The sequence below is a fragment of the Dreissena polymorpha genome, chromosome 8, assembly GCF_020536995.1.
Source record: "Dreissena polymorpha isolate Duluth1 chromosome 8, UMN_Dpol_1.0, whole genome shotgun sequence".
In the NCBI taxonomy this organism is placed as follows: Eukaryota; Metazoa; Mollusca; class Bivalvia; order Myida; family Dreissenidae; genus Dreissena; species Dreissena polymorpha.
In genome coordinates this window covers 103,617,611-103,634,658 of record NC_068362.1, presented here as the reverse complement: position 1 = coordinate 103,634,658, position 17,048 = coordinate 103,617,611, and the positions used below count along the sequence as shown (strand labels likewise).

At 35.4% G+C, this 17,048-nt stretch overlaps 1 protein-coding gene across 1 annotated transcript in view; it reads right to left on the bottom strand.

The window, feature by feature from the left end:
• LOC127841417 (histone-lysine N-methyltransferase PRDM9-like) overlaps positions 1-14,397 on the bottom strand; it is a 209,716-nt gene extending 195,319 nt beyond the window's left edge. Inside the window, exon 1 of the mRNA XM_052370235.1 lies at positions 14,357-14,397. The gene's annotated coding sequence lies outside the window, so the exon portion shown is untranslated. The remainder of the gene's footprint in view (positions 1-14,356) is intronic.
• Between the last annotated feature and the right edge of the window lie 2,651 nt (positions 14,398-17,048).

Sequence of the window (17,048 nt, the reverse complement as noted above, 5' to 3'; positions counted from 1 at the left end):
CGATTTCAAGATTTATTTTTTAATATAATGCATGGACAAAAAGCATGTCAGTTTAAGATTCAATTTACATGATTCATATACTAGTAATATATTAGCTAACACTATCGAGAATGGTTAGATTAAAAAATATATTCAAACATTTTCAATAAATTGACATTATATTCATTACAAGACCAACGAACTATCAATATGTATATTGATAGGTCTTTGACAAGACACACACAAATCGAAACGAGATTTATTTCATTTCAAGATTTACTTTACCTATTTTAATATTATTCATTAACAATATCAACAGTGAATACATACATATATTTTAAAAAGTTTCAATACACATGTACACAAGTACACAAATGTTTTCAACAAGAGGGTCATGATGGCCCTGAGTCGCTCACCTGACTAACCTTGCTTCATGAACTTAAATTTTATTAGACCCATATACAACCCCAAGCCAAATTTAATTACTTAATGCATTCTGACAAAATTTTATTAAGACGTGATGAAAACTGTGACCTTTTTCATCTACACAAGGTTTTACTAGAATTGGCCCAGTGATCTAATTTTTGACCCCAGATTACCCATATACGATCCAAAATCAGATATTATCAAGATAAACATTCTGACCATAGTTCATTAAGATCATATGAAACTATGACCTCTATTGTCTTCAAAAAGTCTTTCTATGATTTGACCTAACGACCTAGTTTTTGACCCCAAATGACCCTCATATAACCCCAACCCAGATTTCATCAAGATTAATATTCTGGCCAAATTTCATTAAGATTTGATGAAAACTGTGACCTCTACTGTCTAAAAAAGTGTTTTTTTAATTTGACATAGTTTTTGACCCTAGATGACCCAAATTCAATCCCAACCCAGATTTTAACAAGACATACATTCTGACCATATTTCATTAAGGTCTGATGAAAACTGTGACCTCTATAGTCTACACAAGGTTTTTCTATTATTTGACCTAGTGTCCTAGTTGTTGACCCCAGATGACCCAAATACAATCCAAACAGGGCTCCCCTGGCCCAAAAATTTATGTAGCCAAAATTTTAGCCAAATGGAATCTTGTGTAGCCAAATTTAAGAAACTGTAGCCAAAGTTTTAGCAAAGCATTCGGAACCACCTGTTGTAAGTCTAGACTAAGGGGTGTTAAAGAAGAAACTACAAACAGAAGCTTTAATATGTTTATTTTTATAATCATCATGTGAGCATAACAAAAATGAACAGTTTACAACAAACTATTTATAAAAGTACATAGTGTAAAACATTTCTTTAAACTTCTTTGTTCCCCCATTTAGTACCATGTGAATTTGCGAAAGAGTGGACATGTTTTTTTGGAGAATTTGAAAGAATTTATAAACAGAATTCAGAATTTCTTGGTATTTCACCAAATATGGAATGGTATCGACTTCCCCGGCACAACTCAATGCCAACCGATGTGCTATGCAGTGTGTTGCCAACACACCTGGTACTGCACGCTTCAGACGGGTGGCTACCCCAGAATTTCGCCCAACCATTACAGAAGCCCCGTCAGTGCTCACCCCACATAAATTTTGAATGGCAATTCCCTTTCTACCAAGCAAATTAACTACATGTTTGCTCTCTGCATTTGCTCATTGAAGTTCAGCCACACAGCCATTCCAAAATCATCAGTTTCCAAAAGTCTAACATAGGTCACTAAGTTGTGCTTCACTGAAATGTCTGTGCTCTCATCGATCGTGATACTGTACTTGCATGATGTCTGTATCTACTGGAGAATATCACTCCTCAGAAAGTCTGCCATACAGTTTTGAAATTCCGACAGACAGGAGCCGTGTTCATATGACGTGTGGCTGTCAAATCGAAGGTCATTGAGCTGGGTTGCACCCTGACAATATATAAATACAAATTTGCAACCTGAAAATATAATTTATGATTTCAAATATATTTTGCTTAATATTTTTAGCAAACTTAAAAAAAATAATTTATCAATCAATTTAAAATAAATCAAATTTGTTTTTTAAGATGTTTTATTTATTTTTTACCTGCAAGACACACAATCTGTTCAGGTCTGGAACCAGCGATGATGCGAGAGTATGTTGTGCAGCAAAGTACACATTAGTCATAGCCGACACTACAGCTGCTTCACTTTTGGATATTGCTGTAGCCTGCGCATTTGCCATTGATGTTTTACGACTAAAGCTTGTGAGGCCTCTTTGTGATCTGAAATAAACAAAATCAAATATGCTTAATTTAAAAAAAGCTCATTTTTAAAAGTGTCAATATATCTTTATTATGAATATAACAAAATATTATTGTGTTTTTTTAAATATATTATTCATATATTAATGTATATACATCTTAATATTGATTGTCATTTTGTTTTATTACCTTTTAATTTTTCGTGTTTTGAAATGTTGTCTTTTTTTAACATACTACATCCAGATGTGAAGGAATTTGATTTTTGAAACTGTATGCATATTTTGCAATACATCGTTTATGACTTTGCATTTTAATCTAACCACTTATCCTTTATGGATTTGCATGAAATAAAAACCATAATAAAGAAAAAATTATTTTCTTTTATCTGATATATAAATTATTATTATACACTTAGTGAGAAACAATTAATTATACTGTTAAAGGTTTTTCTATTATTTGACCTAGTAACCTAGTTTTTGACCCCAGATGACCCATATACAATCCCAACCCAGATTTCATCAATGCAAACATTCTGACCAAATTTCATAAAGATTGGATGAAAAATGTGACCTCTATTGTCTACACAAGGTTTTTCTATTATTTGACCTAGTGACCAAGTTTTTGACCCCAGATGACCAAAATACAATCCCAACCCAGATTTCTTCAAGATAAACATTCTGACCAAATTTCATAAAGATTGGATGAAAAATGTGACCTCTATTGTCTACACAAGGTTTTTCTATTATTTGTCCTAGTGACCTAGTTTTTTTTACCCCAGATGACCCAAATACAATCCCAACCCAGATTTCATCAAGATAAGCACTCTGACCAAATTTTATAAAGATAGGATGAAACCTGTGACCTCTACTGTCTACACAAACAAATTGTTGACGGACACACGCACGCACACACGCACATACGGACGCCGGACATCACACGGCCACAAAGCTCACCATGTCACTTCGTGACAGGTGAGCTAAAAAATACAACAGCATTATTATGATCATACTATACTTTATATACAAAATCAGATATATTACATTTCAGAATATAAACAAACAAGAGATGTGTTCGTCAGAAACACAACGCCCCCTATTGTGCCGCTTTTAATATAAAAAATTTGACCTCTGACCTTGAAGGATGACCTTGACCTTCCAACACTCAAAATGTTCAGCTTCATGAGAACGCCGCTTTGATTTTTTTATATTTTTTTGGACTTTTGACCATGAGGGATGACCTTGAACTTCCAACACTCAAAATGTGCAGCTTCATGAGAATGCCGTTTTGATTTTTTTTGGAACTTTGACCTTGAAGGATGACCTTGACCTTGAACTTCCACCACTCAAAATGTGCAACTTCATGAGATACACATGCATGCCAAATATCAAGTTGCTATCTTCAATATTGAAAAAGTCATAGCAAATGTTAAAGTTTTCGGACGGACAGACGCCATATATTTGACATTTGACCTTGAAGGATGACCTTGACCTTCACCTTTCATCGCTCAAAATGTTCAGCTCCATGAGATACACATGCATGCCAAATATCAAGTTGCTATCTTCAATAGTGAAAAAGTTATGGTCAACGTTTAAGTTTTTTTTCGGACGGACGTACATACACACATACTGGCATACTGACTGACGGACAGTTCAACTGCTATATGCCACCCTACCGGTGACATAAAAATACATAACTACCTGCTTCAAAGTCGTACATGAACCACTGGACCAGTGTATTGTCCATGCGTTTGGTGGATGGTTGTCAGCACACTTATATACCAGTGATCATCCTTCGTATGCCTGGACATCAGCACGTACACCAAACCAACGGCATTTGCTTAATCTCTTCAGCCTTCTTCGCGAAGGCATGTATAGTGAACAGCTTGGACGTCTCGTTGGTAAATTAAAGGCATCAGAACGTACACCAACGGCACTTGCTTAGTCTCTTCAGCCTTTTTCACGAAGGCATGTATAGTGAACAGCTGGTAATGAGTTTTTATCAGCTTGAACGTCCTGTCGGTAAATTAAAGGCCCGTGTCGGTAATTAATTGTTTGCTAATTACTCACAGGCACATACCGCTAATTGATAGTTTGTGAGTCGATAGTAAACCATAAGCTTTTTTCTAAAAGTAAATGACCAACTTAATTTTTTTAGTTCTTAATTAAATAAATTGTATTTTTACATTCACATAATGCATATAAAAATAACAGCACTTTAAGTTTTATATTTATTAAATATAATGAAATTAATGCACACATATTTGTATACTTATGATAAATCATTTATTATTGTTATTTATAATTATAATTATTTACATGGTTGTAATTTACTACATTACTATACACCCAAATATCATTCACACTATAATACGGCATTATTCACACCTATCCGCCTATATATTACCAGTGGGACAAAACGTCTACCCCTTTTCAACACAAATATCAGTCATTCAGTGGCACGAACGGGTAGTGGCACGAGAATTAGGGACATACTGACCATGGATCATACGGCCCAGATTAGCGGATCATACGGCCCAGATTAGAGCACAATATGGCCCAGATTTGCAGACTATACGGCCCAGATTTCCGGACCATACTAAACATATTCGAATTAATTATCATTCCGTGTTCCTCTTCATTTTTATGTATTTATACATTTACTACAATAATAAAGTTGATTTAATTACATTAATGACTACATACTTGTTTAAATTTTAAAAATGTGCGGACCATACGGATCAGATTTTCGGACCATATGGAACATGTCAAAATTAATATTCATTTCGTTTTCCACTCCTGCATAATTGCATCAATAAATTTAATAAAATATTAAAAGTTGCTGTAATAACAGTAATGCCAGTATAATTGTTTCAATTTGAACATTTGCGGACCATACGGATCAGACTAGCGGACTATACGACACAGATTAGCGGAACAAACGGCGGACTATACCGCCCAGGCCCAGATTAGCGGACTATACGGCCAAGATTAGCGGACTATACGGCCCAGATTTGCGGAGCATACGGAACATGTCTGAATTTATATGTATTTCGTGTTTCACTTCTTTCAATAATGTATCAATAAATTAAATAAAATATTTATGTGGCTGTAATGACATTAATTACGGCATACTTTTTTTAATTTGAACATGTCGTAATAGAGGGATTTCAGGAAAGGGAGATTTTTACCCTGACACCGCCGCGGCGGCCATCTTGGAGGCATTCTGGAAAATTCCAAAGCGTTCTTTCTATCTATCTATCTATACTGTCTAAATCCCATTGCGGGTATTATTGACAGGTGCGCAGTCAGTGCAAGATAAAAGTGTTAAAAGTGAATAAGTGAGAAAGATAAAAGAATGTTCGATTAATCATGAATGGTGAAGTGATTTAAAGTTAAAGCTGATAAAAACATGTCTCTCGGAGTTCAAGGGGCAGAAGGGGAAAGCAGGGACCGCTTAAACCCTTCAAGATCAGGATGTAATATTGTAGTGGCAGGGAGGTTGTTCCACATCACAATAGCACTTGGGAAAAACGAAAACTTATAATACTTTGCAGTGGTATGGATCTGTCTGAAAGAGAGGGGGTGCATGTGACGAGTGAATCTGGTGGGTCGCTCGATATATAATGGTAGTGGCACGGCTACTAAACCTTGAACAATTTTGAAAAAGATTATTAATTTAGAGTCATTTCGTCTGTCTTGCAGGGTCTGCCAACCAAGTTCCTGTTGCATGGAGGTGACACTGTCGTATGGAGAATAATTATGCTTGACCCAGCGGACTGCTCGACGCTGTACTTTTTCAATTTTTTGTATATTTTGTAAAGTGTGAGGCATCCATACAGAAGAAGCATATTCAACCTGTGGTCTAACTATTGTCTTGTATGCCAGCTGGCGAATGTTGGAATTTCTTGTCTGTATGTTCCTGCGTAGAAAAAGAGATTTATTAGCGTTATTTGTAATTCTATTTATATGGGTGTTCCAGGAAAGGTCTTTTGAGATGTCCACACCTTAGTATTTTGCATTGTCAACAGTTTCTAGTATTTGTCCATAGAGTCTGTAATTAAAAGAGAATTTTGATTTATTTCTGGATATGTTTAAAACTTGGCATTTACTTGGGTTGAACTCCATGTCCCAAAGACGTTCCCGTTTCACAAGTTTATCTAGATCTTCTTGTAGAGTATGGCAGTCATGCATATTGTTGATTGTTAGATAAACGGCAGTGTCAATTGCAAATAAGCGAACTTGAGAAGTAATAGATTTAAGTAAGTCATTTATATAAAAAAAGAAAAAGTAACGGACCAAGCACAGACCCTTGTGGTACCCCAGATGTCACTGGTACCTCGGATGATAATTCTCCATCCAGAGCAACACGTAGGGTACGACCTATAAGGAATGATTTATCCATGAGAGAGTATCTTTATCCACACCATGTTTCTGTAATTTGAAAAGCAGTTTAAGATGGTTCACTTTGTCGAACGCTTTACTGAAATCAAGCAATATTAGATCAGTTTGTTGTCCAGATGACATATTTCGTGCCAGGTCATCAATGAGTTGTAGAAGTTGTGTTTCGCAGGAACGCTTTTCTCTGAAGCCATGCTGTAAGTCATAAAGTATGTTATATTTATTGAAGTGAGCTGAACGATTTGAGGAAACTATATGTTCTAAGGATTTACATAAAATACAGGTAAGAGAGATAGGTCTGTAATTTTCTGGGTCTTCTTTGTTTCCTTTCTTGTACAGCGGTATTACATTTGCAGATGTCCATACATTTGGTAGAATTCCGGAGTCCAATGATTTCTGAAAAAGAAGTGTTATTATGGGAGAAATTTGTGTACTCAATTCTTTAAGAACAAGAGGTTTGATGTTGTCTGGTTTAAGATTGGATAGCAACTTCTGCACCCCATTGACACTGACTGTGATCTTTGGCATTTTTGGAAATTTTCTGAAAGATGAAGATGAAATTTCATTAAGATTTCTGAAAAAAAAGAGACATGATTGAGATAGGGTAAGGGGGGACATAGGTGTTAAAACGGATTGGAACTTTGGTTAAAAACATTGGCCTTTTCTTGATTCGCAGATGTTGATTTTCCTGAAACATTGTCAAAGAGAGTATCTTTTGTTCTTTTGTTGTCGATAACAAATTTTGACGGTTATAAGTTGTGTTAAAACATGTATATGATTGCAAAATCAAAATAAAATGTTCAGAAATCGATTGCATACAAAGATGGACTGACTAATGAGGAAAAACAGCGTTATGAAGGGAAATTATCGATTGTCGGTGGACGTGATCCGTACGAAGTTAAATTAAGTTGGTCACAAGATGTGAATGTGTTACCGACAATCACTTATCCAGACATAGTGAACTATTTATTATTCACACAAAGTCCATACATCAAGGATGATTTGAAGGCTTACAAGTCTTTAGAGGCTTACAATCAGTTTGTGTGCGGATTGGTCCGAGATAAAGTCGGGATTGTACATGGACAGCATGTGATTGTAATGGCAACGGTATTTATTGTTGTGAACTTACATTCTACATTTTTCAATATTGATTTTCGTTCATGTCAATAATGAATCTTTTTTGGTGATTCGAGCATTTGCAGAAGTGCGACAGCAGTCGAAGAGGACAAGTGTTTATCGATTACTGCCTTAAATCTTAACAAAACAATATAACTCAGACGCGCCGTGTATCCTCTGTATGGTCTAACATCCTTCTTGGTTACATGATTGTGCATGCATAATCTCTCCAAGCGTGCTTAATATCACGACAATGCACTAAAAATTAATATCTTCTAATTACCTATAATGCTATAATGTACATGTATGTGTTTGTAAAAACCAGGGTCTCCACTCACAGAGAATGGGGGAGAAGCCAGTAAGACCCTGGATTATCGCCACCAAAGACGGGAACTTCTTGCCACTGTAACTGCATGGCTGGACTGGGCGAGGTTTAACCTGATGTACTTTATTAAAACTATAACATAACTGTTTTGCTCATTTTCTGTATATCATTGTCAGTTTTTGTACATATTGTAAACTTCCAAGAATAATAAAATGTTCATATATTGTATATATCACTGAAGATCTAATGAGGCACGTTCTGAGAAAACGGGGCGTAATGCATATGCATTAAATGTCGTCCCAGATCAGCCTGTGCAGTCTGCACAGGCTAACTAATCAGGGAAAGCACTTTACTCTTTTATGACAGTTGTCGTTAAAATGAAGTCTCTTCTTAGAAGAAAATCCAATTTATGCGGACAATGTCGTCCCTGATAAGCCTGTGCGGACTGCAAAGGTTAATCTGAAGACACTTTACGCACATGCATTATGCCCAGTTTTCTCATAACACGACACAAATAATTAGATAGTAAAGATAATCATTAGAGCAATATTTTCAAACATGTTTGAATCTTCAACTCAGATATTGTACTATACAAGTTCCCTGAAATTATTGCAATAATGTTAACTTTAATATTATGATTTTGGTAGAATACTTGCCACACATTTAAATGCCTACACATTTATATGTACAGTATTTACTTCTGAATAATGGATACTTTAATGTTAAACCTAAATATTTTAATCTCTGTTGCTCTTCTCATTGTCTTTATTTTGATAATACTCAATACTTATAATATATATAGAGAATAATAGGTTAGTGTTGATTATAGATCAGGTTTATCATTCGAGGCTTAGAAAACAAAAAGCACGAGCCTTGGCGATCGCTTTTTCGTCTTCGTGCCGAGCATGATAAACCTGATCTATAATCAACACTAATCTATTATTCTATTTATCCCACTTATTATTATGTAAACCTTTTTGTTTTAACAAAATTAGTTTGACTGGATAATTTCGCTGGATTTATGACGTCATTTCGTCCAAATATTAACATCATTTCCTGCCGTTGATTATATAGATGATATTTAATCAACGGGGCTTTAATCAACCGAATTCGCTGTAAAAGTGGGATATATATATATAAATATATATATATATATATATATATATATATATATGCATTCAATAAATATATATGTTTCTTTCATAGTGTTATACTGATTACTCTTACTCTCTTCAAAATGAGAACCAGTCCATATAAACAATCAATGCGAAGCATTTCACTCAAAACTAACAACCGAGTCAGTCAGGTTTACTAGAGAACAACAGACATGTGCTATTTTGTCGATCACAGTTACTACACACCCTTGTCCGGAATATAGAAAAGTGATAGGAATTGTTCCGTTCAAAAATGTGTATTTTTGTCTTGACAGTCCCAATAACACGTTCCACGTGTATACGCACATGAGCCAATTTTCTCGTTTTTTCCAAATCGGCTGGAGAAAGCTGGTCTCTCCCCTTTGTGAAAGCCGGGATATTCACTTGGGCACACATTGTTCCTACACTGTCTTCATGTTCTTGATTCCCTTTGAGGCGTAATGTAGGACACCAATCTGGGTTGTTACGGTCGTACAGCTCTGCTTTTTTCCCTGAAAAGATCAATATTTGTAAACCCATATTTGCATTCATAATCATGAAAAATTTGTATAATAAAGTTTGCTAAAACACGGCATCAGTTAATTTCATAGATTTATCTTTCGCAAATGTGGGTGGTGTATGGCACAAAAACATGTAATTTATGTAGCTTTGTTAATTTATTAACATATATCTTACCTAACAAACAAAAACAATACCCACTTACCACTTAAAAAATGGACTGAACACATCCTGACCTTATCCAGATTTTTATTTTCGAAGTTCTGGTTTATTTTGGCTAACCATTCACTGCGCCGGTCCGCGATCAGTTTCTCTCATTCAGAGCCTTGTTTTTCATCACTGCTGGAAGTCTATAGTAATTTAAGTCCTTTTCACGGTCCTTTCTATTCGAACAACCAATAAGTGCACATTTCAAAACCATTTTCTCAATATGTATCACATAAAATCAGTAAATATTGATACAAAAGTGACATTGCAATAAACAATAGCTGTTCAATTACAAAAAATATGGATATATGCTTAAATACCTTTATTGACAAATGTCTGTAAAAATAAATAACAATTATGGATGATCTATATACAAACAAATGTACAGGAACAAACATTTATAATATACAAGCAAACAAACAAACTTACAACTACATTTATAGTCAACTAACGATCATACATTCCACTCAATCGCCCACACAGGTTCATACAATCTATAACACTCATTCAGCAACTCACTCGTACATATCTCTTTCTTTCCGTAGCAGTCCCAAGCCGCCCACAAACGCCCTTGGATAGTACGGCTCTGCTTAGTCTGATATCTCTTTAGCTTTTTTTCCTTTACCAGCTTGCATTGCCTAGGCACTTCGGTTGCTTCTTCGAAGAGCAGGGTGATCAGTAGATAGAAGGACAGGTTACCCTTCTTCGCCTGACGGCTAAGGCGGTTGTGCCACCCCTCGACGTCATGATTGGTTCTAACTGAGTGCCCGTACACTGACCAGTTTTCCACGGCCCTTAGTCATCCATGTATTCTCCACGTATGGGAAGAAGGGGCGAAGGCATTTTGTCGAATATGGCAAGACCATGTATAGACCTGATATTTATATTCAGTGCTTTCCACAGGATTTTTGTCAGGCGCCCCGGGCTGATAGGGGTGGTTCACCCCTCCGGACGTTGACTTTTTTAAAATTTAACGTGTCAATTAACGCTCTATGGTGCGTTTTAACTCAAAGAAAAACAGCGTCGAAAGACGTCATTTGGTGCGCTATGACTCCTCAAAAAATCCCCCTGTCATTTAAAAATATATATACTTTTTTATATTGTATAATTGTTTTAAATTTTTCCCGTACTGACAGTAAAATCCTGACTCGAACGATTCTCCAATACATCCGTTTCAATCAGACTCTATTACTGCATACATACTACTATTCAAGTTTTTATTTATTATCCGAAAATCCCGTTTATTCCGTTTTTATAAATCACTTTCTGGTAAATATTTACGATAAAAGCTCTCAATTATTTCTTTTGAACAAACCTTGCCATTTTTCAATAGTATCAAATCAATTTTAAGTGACTATTTATAGATTTGATGAAATATTGCCTCTGAACATGCGTCAATCCTCTGATGTGTTGTGTGCTTGTTAAAACAATACACGCGGCGTTGTACATGCTGCATAATTTTCGCACTCTTTTTAATTGAGAAAAAGATTCGACACAAAATAAATTTGCACTACTAATTTGATGCAAGAATATTTTAACGTTGCGGTAACATTTACATTCGGAAGTGTGTTTCGGATTAAAAACGCGTTAACGTCGACATTCGGGAAAGGGTATCGGATGACAAATTTAATTATTCCCATTTGAGATTTTAATAAATATTAACAGTTGCGTAATGAATTTAACGATAATTTGTTTTAACACTTAAGTCAAATAAATGTTTTGACGGAATTATACATGAAATTCACGAGGATTACGGCCGGTTACTTTCATCAGTCTTTTAAGTATCGATTATCGGACGAAAAATTTACCAGTGTGCGTAATTAATTCAACGAAAATTTGTTAACGCATTACGTGTCGAATAAATGCCAGCAAAACGTTATAAATGGACATAATGAAAAATACATGTACTGGAATTAAATTGTTATTGCATAATTGTAACCGGGAATTATTTGCACAACTACTCGCTATAAGTAAATATTTCTTTACCTCTTTCAGTTAATTTCTTGTATTAATTACAAGAGTCATAGGTAACACTTGTTTACAGTAAAAAGGTGTGATGATGATGCCCGTAACCGTCTTAAATGTACTTTTTTATTACGTAAATGGTACAAATTCTTGCTAATCAAGCTGCGATAAACTTTTACATCGTGCCCGACGTCAATAAAAAATAATGGTCGATAGTTAACCCCGCCCTCATAAGCATTCGCGTAACCGATTGGACGATGAACATAACAGTTTGACGACTGGAAAGTTACCTGATACATCCTTGTCAGCATTCAAATGACTGTGTAATTTGGCTAGAATAATCTATACGCGCGTCATGCTATTCTCTTATCAGTGGATTATCCATTACCCCATGTGGTATTTATGGCGATTACTTGTGAAAGTAGGTACCGTGTGCTCTTTTAAAACAGGGAATATTGATACACTGATAGAGAAGCCTTTGTTTGTTTTTTTACAATCTCCACTTTCTTTCACTGAAAAACACACAGGTCGCTTAAATGGCCTGGGGAAAACCCTGATTTATATTGTTGTCAAAAATAATGATTGTCACACTTCAATTTTAATTAGTAATTAAAGACGTGCTCACTCTTTAAGTGTATATTATTCATTAGTGTAATTATCAACATCAATTAATATTTATGTTATTAATAGCGTACCAGATATGCAAACATAAGCTGTTGCTGTCAACAATTATAACGCTTATCACACTTTACCTTTAATGGGTACTTACAGACGTGTTAATCAATTAGGGTATATTATCAATTACTGTAATAAATAGGGCTTACCAATATGCAAACGTACGAGTCACTTATTCGAGTGCCATAACCCAATTGCAATTTTAAAATATACGTTTGACTGCTCAACTTCATTAAATAGCAATAAAAATGTGTTGTCTAAACATACATTGATAGAGCATGTATTGCTTGCATTTACATGTATTTGTTAATATAGAAACACATGTGCAGTTTTTTGTGATGTAAGCAATTTTTATTACCATTTTCATCATGTGGCATGTATTAAATTTAATAAGTTTGTTATAAACTTTTATTACCATTTTCACCACGCCGCATGTTTTAAAATAATAAGTATTAATTTATAATTTTATTCAAATATGTTCTGTCCATTAAAGTGCATGTTTAAATGAATAAGTGATGACAACATTAAAATGAATTTAAAATCTGACAGTCATAAAGAAGTTTATTCATTATTTTCCTCAATTTGTCTCGAACGACGTCTGTTTAGTGAAGCGCACGGATTCGCTGCGCTGAACAGCACCCATATTAATGAAGGGGTGCATATGGACTGCCAGAGCCGCCATAGCAAAAATTATCAAAGGCTCTGGCAGTCCGTTTATATGGACTACTCACTACCCGTACAGTTAAGTCCGGTAATCTTGCGCGTCCGGTAATCTTGCGCACTTCGCAGTTGCGAATTTCGCAGACGACTAATGGTTTTTTTTAGTGATGAAAGATGGAATTTCACAATTTTAAGAATTAACGGATTTAAAAGGTACGTAATCCATGCAAAATAAAATCCGATCATTACATTTCAACACCGGTTGCATCATCCCTATACGTATCGTAAACACTGACCTGCCTACGATAAATTCGAAATGAATCACACATTCCCTGCAGCCTTAAGCGTTTTCATACTTTAAATTAGGAATTCATAAATCCAACATGTAATTTAGCATTCCGTTGCACAATATCCGATCAGTTATGGTATTTTTGGACATTGTAAACATATCGTATCAGACGACATTGTCATGTCCCGCCATTCTGTCAAACCACATTTGGTAGGATCTCCGCATGCGCAATGGCCTAGTTTTTATATTTTCTTTTGCCACCCATTTTCTGTAAATTATGGAAGCATGATCGAGGTAAAATTAAACCTGTTATGCATAAACATTTTGTTCATGCATACCGGTACTTTTTTTAAATAATTGTATGTGCACTATAACTAGATTTGTTTATTTCTAGCGAAAAAGGCACTAGTAATCCACATTAAATTTGAATGGTTTTACAAACTGATTTTTTAAATAATTTTCTGGAATGTTTTTTGTCCCTAATTGGACACCATATGTTTACAATTTTGCCTAAATGAGGTCATTACACCAAGTGCGCAAGATTACCGGACAGTGCGATAGTTTGAAAACGAGGTGAGTCATGTTTGTTTTGAAATCAAATCGGACAGTTTTTCACTTAATTTATCAGATATTTTTGTGTTAATAAAGCACATGAACTTCTTATTTTCATAATTAATGTAGATATTTTGTTGTCAATTTATAAAAGAACATGTTTTTTAACCGATTGACCCTTAACTGCGCAAGATTACCGGACAGCATCGTACATGTTTTCACACTTTGGTAAAAATACATGGTTATCAAATAAACTTACAAAGCTTTTGCCCGTAAATTAGGTAGCACCTATAATCATATTAGATAATGCACCTAAAATGAGCCCTACCTATATGCAGGCAGTAGTACCACTATAAAACAGTAAGAATTTCAAATTGCAAGCCTCCTTTCGGATTGATGCCATAATTGGGCAATCTCCACGCAGAGTTGTCGTTCATTGCTCTCACATACAACTCTGCGAAAGGCTCAGCACGCCATTTTGTCTATGAAATAGCTAAAACCGAACAAACGCATTCAATGTATATTTGATTGGATATTTAAGATCGCATGCATTAAATTAAGAAATATGACTTTTAAATGTACGATAAATCGTGCAAATACTTGCGAGTTTTAATGCAACTCTTTGGAACTATTGTATTGCCCATTTACGCAGATGGAATCATTCCACGCACTTTACATGTGTAAATAATTGAACATAATGTTTATTGAGTGACGTTAGGAATTACTTCGACGTGTGTATGTATGTTGGTTTCTTAACAACAAAAAACCATATCAATTTAATAATTATAAATTAAGACTGATATAAGATATCATGGTATGAGATGGTTTTCTTTAATGCAGTGAGTGCAATGTAACCGTCGTGCAAGAGATTGTTTAGTATACTGTAACCTCAATGATGAACGCTTGGTATGATCATGACATGAATGAGACGCTTTCATAACAATAGTCCGGTCTGAGCCCAACACAGAGGTGAATGTAATGCAACCGTCGTGCAAGAGATTGATTATTGGGATTGTTTACATTCCACCGGAAGCAGTATTTCTAAATGGGTCAATACGGCCACCTTTCAAAACTGTAGCAACACGCTGTCTGGTTCCCGCGTTAAAAGTAAGATGAAATATATACATATTTTAGTTTTCAGCGAATTAAATGTAAAAGCATCAGTTGCTACACAAAATCAGTAAATGAATGTGAATTGAATTTATTTTGCTTCTTCCAACATTAAACACAATTGTTCAAACATGAAGATGTAATCTTACGGACACATAACATTATATAAACGAGGACTTGACATCTGTCTTTGGTCATTATTAGCACACACCAGAAATTGATTGTGCAATTATACTTAAGTAAAGACTATTAATATGTTTAAATACAAGAAACAAAATGATAAAATAAAGTGTCTCAATCGTATTGGAGACGGTGTCTGCCGACGCTAATCCTTAAACGTGCCCAAGAAAAGGATTGTCCAAAAGACCCAACATCCCTCGAATTTGAGGTGCGTTTTGATCAGAATTGTTAATTTTTACTAATATTCTTGATTGAACGCATGAGTTTATTTATCTTAAAGTATAAAAAGAACGATATTGTTTGCTACCGCCGAACAGCTGACAAGACTCCAGCAGTCCAACGGCACTTTCCATGAAGACCGCAAGCAGTTTTATCAACTGCTGTCAGTACACACCTTAATGCGACATGAAGATCCATTGAACCATGATATCACAAGAGTAAGGCATACTTTGTCATCGTTTGTCGCCGCATTTGAGGTCTGTGGCGTGAAAACACACTTGTCCAAAACTATGTTATGGACTTTGATGTAGGTTTGTTTACCCTTTTCAAAGGAGCGTTAGAAGCGTTATTCAATGTGTTGATATGTTCTCGCCTTTTCAATTATGTAGTAGCGTGAGTAGCGTTATTTAATGGGTAATTATGTAAAAGGGAAATGTAACATCTTAATGCGACCGTTAAATGTAATATTTCAGCACTATCGAAGGCGCTAAAGGAGCTTTACCCAGCATTCCAGATGAAAAGATGTGCATTTTTTTGGAGCCAACATGTTCTCAGGCTGATTTACGAAATGGACCTTAAAGCGACTTTCGAGAGGCATGATGCCGTCCATACGTTGAGGAAGTTAATAGCTATTTAATTAGTGCCCGGAATACAGATACATGTTTATATAACTGATTAGTATTTAGTTTTTAAGGGTGGTACCGTCGGTTGAACAAGTGGGCAGCTGGCAAGTGCTAATCCCATTTTCCAAGTTTCATGATGATTGGGCAAACATCGTAAATTCTACAAGCTTTTAATATATATAAACATAAGGAAAATGCGCCAGTCCCCCCGCCAGCCATGTTTTTCAACGGACCGGAACCACTTTTGAACTTAACTCCCGTATCTAGGAAACAAATGTTCTGACCAAATTTCAAGAAGATTGGACCAAAAATGTGACTTCTGGAATGTTCATATGTTTTCACAATATAGAGAAAACTACCCCGCTATCTGGTGGCGATGTTTTTCCACCGATCTGGACCATTTTTGAATTTGTCCGAGATATCAATAAAACCAATGTTTTGACCCACTGGCGGCCATGTTTTTCAACAGCCATGAACCACTTTTACACTATACCAACATATCATTAAAACAAACATTTTGATAAAGTAACATGAAGATTGGGCATGAAATGTGACTTCTACAGTGTTAACAAGGTTGTTTTTTTCTTTACCTAGTGACCTAGTTTTTGACCCAGCATGATCCAGTTTCGAACTCGATCGAGGTATGATTGGGACAAATCGTCTGACCAAGTTTCATAAAGATCAGGCAAGAAACGTGGTCTCTAGAGTTTTTACAAGGTTTCTCTATAACCAAAAAGGAAAACTCATCCACATAGTGCACGTGTGTGTTTACACATTAAAATATGACTATGTATATTTTTTAAATAAATATAAGGTCAGGGTGGGACCTCGGAAGGGCAGGGCGGGCGCCCTTCCATTTAGGCCTTGCTGGAGCAATGCTCATGTGTA